Raw genomic sequence first — 7,272 nt, 5'->3', positions numbered from 1 at the left:
TTTCAGTTTATTGGTTAATTTTTCTAGTAGGGCTGTTTCCCATACTATTTGGTACCATTGGTCCATGCTTACTCCTGGCAGGTCTCTTCAGTGTCTGGTTATGGTGTTTCTGGCTGCTGAAAGTAGGTGGGTTATGAGTTCTTTGTGGTGTAAATGGGGATTGTTGTCTTGGAAGATGTTTAGTAGGGCCAATTCTGGGGTGATGTCTAATACAGTGGTACCTCGCAAGACGAATGCCTCGTAAGACAAAAAACTCGCAAGACGAAAGAGTTTTTCGTTTTTTGAGTTGCTTCGCAAGATGAATTTCCCTATGGGCTTGCTTCGCAAGCGAAAACGTCTTGCAAGTTTGTTTCCTTTTTCTTAAAACCGTTAATATCCAGGGTGCATTCAGGGGGTGCAGTTGCGACTTGACTTCGAGGAGCAACTCATAGCACGCGGTGTGGTAGCCTTTTTTGAGGTTTTTGAAGACTTTGGTGAATTTTGAAGCTTTTCCAAAATCCGTGCTTTGCAAGACGAAAAATTCGCAAGACGAAAAAACTCGCAGAACGAATTAATTTCGTCTTGTGAGGTACCACTGTACTTGCTTAGTTATTTAAGTGAGAAACTTGTTAACTATAGCTTGTATGTTACCTATGACATAGGCATCATGGTCTGAAAACTATATAGACCTGTACATGCCTGGAATTCAGTCAGAAGCTGGAATGGCTTTCATGCAGGAAATCAATACAGACCATAGTGCTTGTTGCAACTGTTGGGTAAGTTGGTGACCTGGACCTACGAACACGGCCAGTTATGTAAGTAAATCCCAGATGAATACAGGGTGCTGTCTCAAACCATTGAGCCATCCAGCTCGTTATTGGCCACACTGACTACCAGTGGCTCTGCAGCCAGTGTGGTATAAGAGAGCCAGTGTGGTGTAGTGGTTCAGAGCGGTGGACTCGTAATCTGGTGAACCAGGTTTGCTTCCCTGCTCCTCCACATGCCGCTGCTGGGTGACCCTGGGCTAGTCACACTTCTTTGAAGTCTCTCAGCCCCACTCACCTCACAGAGTGTTTGTTGTGGGGGAGGAAGGGAAAGGAGAATGTTAGCCGCTTTGAGACTCCTTCGGGTAGTGATAAAGTGGGATATCAAATCCAAACTCTTCCTCTTCTTCTTCTTCGGCAGCATTTCAGACAAGGAATGCTTCCAAACTCACCTGGAGATGCTTTGGATTAAAACTGGGACCTTTTGCATACAATGCAGATTCTCTCCCTAATGATACACACCCACGTACTGTATATATATATTCCTCTGTGAGTGTAAGAGTGAAACATGTGGCCAAAATGTAACCCTGTGCCCTGAGTATTTAAGAAACAAATAGACCAGTAATACTCTTTGTGAAGACTGCCTCTAGTGGTGATTAGGGGGAACAAACCCCATGGTTATTTTTTTTTTATAAAAAACCCCTGATATTAACAGAGGATTCTTTCCATGTGTTAAACACCAGACAAATCTAATGCAAGGAATTTGTTTCATGAACAAGCCATTCTGTTCTGGGAGTTGCCTTGAAAGACGCCTAAGAAATACAAGGAAACTAAATAGATGTAAGTAAGCAATCTATAGCTTGAAAGCCTGGAGCATAAACTACAGTAGTTCGTAATGAGGCTGATGCAATGGAAAATAAAATTACCAGGCCTGATTAGCTGAAAATGCCACACTGGCCATTCTAGTAACAATTATGGCTGAAATAATTCCTTCTGGTATCATCAGACTGGGGAAAAGATTAATTTGGAGACAGTTCCTTCCGCTTAGAGTATTTACTATCCCATTTTATGTTAAACATAACTTTGTGACTAGAGGGAACAAACCCCATGGTTTTATTTATTATGGCCTACCTATGTTTATTATGAACATATTTTCTTACTTACAGTCTAATTAACTTTAGCTAAAGAATTTAATCAAATTTTCGTCAGAGACTAGAAATATTTGTTCAGGGCTAAAGTAAACATGTGGCTAATTTTTTTGGCATAATGCGTATAGCAGCCCCAGGAATGCTGGTCATTGAGAAACGGCGGTGGATTGATGTATAAACAGGTGTTCCCTTTTTAGCAGTTCAGGTAAGTTACACCTCCGAGGAGAATCTGAAACAGAGGCTGGTTATATCCGAACAATCACATGCGTGCCAAACTTTAATTGCTTTTAATGACCAGCACAAATAATGAGAACAATTCCTAGGCCCCGTAACTCACAGAATAAATTCTTGCTCTATTTGTTGCCTTCGCAGTGGACCCCATTAGTGGAACAGGATGCTTGCCAGGAAATGTGGCATAAATGGCTTAAAAATACTTTCCTGTTCTAACTTTACAAAGTTGATTTTAGCTAATAAAAGCTCTGGGGAAGTCGTGTGTGCTCTCAGTTACTGAAACCTGAAAGCTTCAAGGGGGATATTGTTGAGCCTGGTAAAAGTCAGGCAAAATCTCCAGCTATGCAGCAAAATGACACAATAACAGGAGAAGAAGGGGCTGTTAATGATCCATGCTTCTTCCTCTTGCCTATTCTGGTGTGCTTTTGCTGTTCTCTGCATATCAGACATGTCAAGGGGGTTAGGGAGGGAAACACGAATCCTGCTGGCTTAGAACAAAGATGGAGGTTGCTTGCCTACATCTCTCAGCCATCATGGGATCATTGGACATGCTGGCTGGAGTTGAAGTCCAATAGCCTGTGGAGAATCAGAGGTTCCCCATCCCTGATTTCCCCCCCAGTCTCCTGCTTCCAACAGTGTCCAGCCAGTGTGGAAATCAGAAGCAGGGCATAAAGCCAATATCCCTTTCCTGCACACCCTCCAATATTCCTCAGATGAATAAAGGGACATTTCTCACTTCCTCCTGCAGTGGAGCCCTCTCAACCCCCCATTTTATTCTATTTTATTCTTTGGTAGATTTACAAAAAGAAAAACACACACCAATAATTAAATTTTAGAAAGGGGCATGATTAGACATGAATAACAACAGCAGCAACAACAACAATACTAATAGTAATAATAATAAATTTATTGTTTTACCCTGCCCATCTGGCTGGGTTTCCCCAGCCACACTGGGGGGCTTCCAACAGAATATTAAAATACAATAACCTATTAAACATTAAAAGCTTCTCTAAACAGGGCTGCCTTCAGATGTCTTCTAAAAGTCTGGTGGTTGTTTTTCTCTTTGACATCTGCTGGGAGGGCGTTCCACAGGGCAGGTGCCACTACCGAGAAGGCCCTCTGCCTGGTTCCCTGTAACTTGGCTTCTTGCAGCGAGGGAACCGTGAGAAGGCCCTCAGCACTGGACCTCAGTATCTGGGCAGAACGATGGGGTTGGATGCACAAAGCATTATTTTTTAAAAAAATTAAGACTCCTTGCGCTCCCTCTTTCTTCCTGCCCAGAGCGGCCCTGTCCTCTGCCTGCCCCTCTGAGCCAGCATACCTCAAGGAGCTGGGCCTCAGGATGGCAGCCTCTTTTCCTCCTCGCCTGCTTTCCAGCAACCACTACGAGCTGCCCAAAGGAGGAGGCCGGCAGCAGCGGCCATGGAGAGGCAATGGGATGCTCCTTCGCGGCAACCACCACTGGCGCTCAGGGCAAGCGCCAGCTCATCGTCCTCCCGGAGCCCAGTGTTGGCAGTGTTGGTGGGGGAAATAGTGGCATTCCAGGATCAAAACAGAAGCCGGGATGGCATTCATAATTCTGGGACTGCCCTTGGAAAATCGGGACACTTGGAGGGTACGTTCCTGCTGTTTGTCCAGCTAAAGCATCAGAAAGAGCTGTTCCATGGATCTGTCTATGGTTGATGTGTTGAATCACCTTTTAAAGCGATCTTAACTGATAGGAGAGGACCACAAGACTGTGCTGTAGGCTACTGATCTAAACCATGGGTAGGCAAACTAAGGCCTGGAGACCAGATCTGGCCCAATTGCCTGCTAAATCCGGCCCACGGACGGTCCAGGAATCATCATGTTTTGACATGAGTAGAATGTGTGCCTTTATTTTAAATGCATCTCTGGGTTATTTGTGGGGCATAGGAATTCATTCATTTTTTTTTTTTTTCCAAAATATAGACCCACAAGGTCTGAGGGACGGTGGACCGGCCTCCTGCTGAAGAAGTTTGCTGACCCCTGCCAAACCATGCAAGGCCCATTTCCAATGATGGAATAGATGTCCTTGGACACTTGAACGTCATCTGATCATCTCTTGGATGGGAAGGTAAAAGGTAATGGTAAAGAGACCCCTGACCATTAGGTCCAGTCGTGGCTGACTCTGGGGTTGCGGCGCTCATATCGCTTTATTGGCCGAGGGAGCCAGTGTACAGCTTCCGGGCCATGTGGCGAACCAGAGCAGCACACAGAAACGCTGTTTACCTTCCTGCTGGAGCGGTACCTATTTATCTACTTGCACTTTGACATGCGTTCAAACTGCTAGGTTGGCAGAAGCAGGGACCGAGCAACAGGAGCTCACCCCATTGTGGGGATTCGAACAGCCAACCTTCTGACTGGCAAGTCCTAGGCTCTGTGGTTTAACCCACAGCGCCACCCGCGTCCCTTAGATGGGTTGGGAAGGTAAGTGGAAGTTATTGGATGACATTTGCCATCTGGCACCTTCCCCCCTCCCCCGCCACCATTTCCTCCTATCTAATGTTTTCAGTTGTGAAGGGAAATGCATTTAAATAGAAAACATCCTTTTTGGAGGGAATGGAGGAATAAAAGAAGTAGAAGAAAGACAAAAACGTATTCTAGGTTAAGCAGTATGTACATAGCATAAGAGCGTCTGCTGGTAGATGCTGGAAGAGAAGTTGATCTACATGGAGAAACAAATTGGTACATGCAAAGCAACTTCCCTGGAATATGAGGGTGATAACTGTGAGAAGGCAGCACTCTGTGTGTTCTTGGTGTTACCGTGGGTGGCGCTGTAGTCTAAACCACTGAGCCTCTTGGGCTTGCTGATCAGAAGGTCGGCGGTTTGAATCCCCGCGACGGGGTGAGCTCCCGTTGCTCTGTCCCAGCTCCTGCCAACCTAGCAGTTCGAAAGCACGCCAGTGCAAGTAGATAAATAGGTACCACTGCAGCAGGAAGGTAAACGGTGTTTTCGTGCACTCTGGCTTCCGTCACGGTGTCCTGTTGTGCCAGAAGCGCTTTAGTCATGCTGGCCCCATGACCCTGAAAGCTGTCTGTGGACAAACACCGTCTCTCTCGGCCTGAAAGCTATATAAGTGCTGCAACCCCACAGTTGCCTTTGACTGGACTTAACTGTCTAGGGATACCATTTTATCATGTAAAAAGTAAGCCTAGATTGGGATAGCCAATGCAATGGCCTTCACATGTTGGGCACCAACTCCCACCAGCCCCTGTTAGCATAGCCAAGGGACAGGGATGACAGTTGAGGATGGCACCACGTTGGCTTCCTCTGAGTTTGATTGCGACAGCGTGCCACAGTTCACAGCCCAACTCTGCCCAATGGTGGCAGCACCCTCCATTGTATGTGGGCAATTGCTTTTATTCTTCAATGCTGTTTTCCTGGTTTATGGTGGTTTTAGAACTTTGTGGAAAACTCCTTGAGAGGTTAGCCTAAGATGTGATATAGAAAAACCTGTAATAAATATGTGCCACCATCACACTTGACCAGCCATGCATGTTTCAGGGAGATGGCGCTTTACCTAGGCAAATGACTCTACTTTCACGCTGAGGCCACTTTGGAAAACCAAGCTTTCTAAGCAGCGATCCAAAGAGGTTTTATATGTGCAACTTGCCATTAAGCTATCTTCCACGGATATTCATTAACAGGCGGCAACGCTCCACAGTAACCGTTACAGTCCATTGATTCAGCGGTCCATGAAGTATGAAGGATTTACACGTTCATCAGTTATGGCTCCTTGGGAACTGTTAACTGTTTTTCAACATTTCATTGCCGAACTGAGACTACAAGGAGTATCACTGAGATTCGTGCTAAATTAACAATTCTCTTCCACCACAACCAACCAGCAGTTTAGCAAAACAACAGAGTAGTTTCAGTACATCAGTATTTATTTATTTCAAAGAGCTGGGAGGAAACCCAAAGGTCATCTATTTCAACCCCCTGAAATTCAGGACTCTTGCCCAACCTGGGGCTCAAACCTGCAACCCTAAGATTACGAGCCTTTTGCACTACTGACTGACCTTGTATTGTATTTAAAATAGATATACCCTGTCTTCCCTCACATGGTTCCAGGCATCTATTGTTCCTTAGCTTTAAGGGGTATTTCAGTGTAGTATGGCCACACACTCTTCTGATCTGTTTGATGAGCTGTCAGACGACTGACCTGTGTTTGAAGGAATCTTCTGTCTGAAGAGCTGTCTGGTCCAAGTCCACTTCAAAGAGAAAACCAAAAGAAAGAGCCCATCAGAGGTTGCCATCTGGATAGCGAACAGAGTAGGCACACAGGTCTTCCCCAATACAATGAAATGTATTGCACTTCCATTTATATTAATTATCCCTAAAATAGCATTTGCAAATATTTGCCCTCTTTTTTTTTTGGGTGATGTGTAAATGGTAATCCTCTCTGCATAATCTTCATATGGCAGTTTATCAAACTGTTACCTGATTTGCATTTCTTTATGAACCTATCATTAAGTACCTGCTGATTTCCTGAACAATAAGTCCAAGAACAGTACTACAGAGCTTAAATTTTTTGGGGGTGAGAGGGCAATGGAGTCTTAGGGTGCCTCTGCAAGATCTGTTTCATTTTATAAGCATTGCATAATGGAAACAATTAGATGCTCCTATAGCAGGTGGTCTATCCATCAGTCTTGCATCAGATTCCTAGAGACAGGACCTTCAGCCATCTCACAGCTCTCTCCCCCAAATCACGCTCCCAAAACTGGCTCTAAACTATTTATCTGTTCCCTCCCAGTACCTGCAGGGCTCCACTTTTTCAAACTCCAATGTCAGATAAAGATGTTTAGCTATCCGGAAAATATATTCTGTCATTAGTTCTCACTGATCTCATCAGCCTGGACTACCGTATTCACAGCCCATTCACCTAACAAGCTATGGTCTCCTAGCCTCCATAACACCAATAAGTTACCTTTTCTGACTGAGTCAGCATGGCTGTGATGATCACGATTGTAGTCCAAAAACATCTGGAGGGTACCAGGTTGGCAAAGGATGTTATAGCAACTGACGGGGCACATTTTGCTTCCACATTTATTCATTACATTTTATAAGTCCACCCTTCCAAGAATTTCAAGGCAGCATAGGTATCATTGATCCATTTCCCTGTCACGAC

The sequence above is a fragment of the Podarcis cretensis genome (assembly GCF_951804945.1).
Source record: "Podarcis cretensis genome assembly, chromosome: 11".
NCBI lineage: Eukaryota > Metazoa > Chordata > Lepidosauria > Squamata > Lacertidae > Podarcis > Podarcis cretensis.
This window is presented reverse-complemented; position numbering follows the sequence as displayed.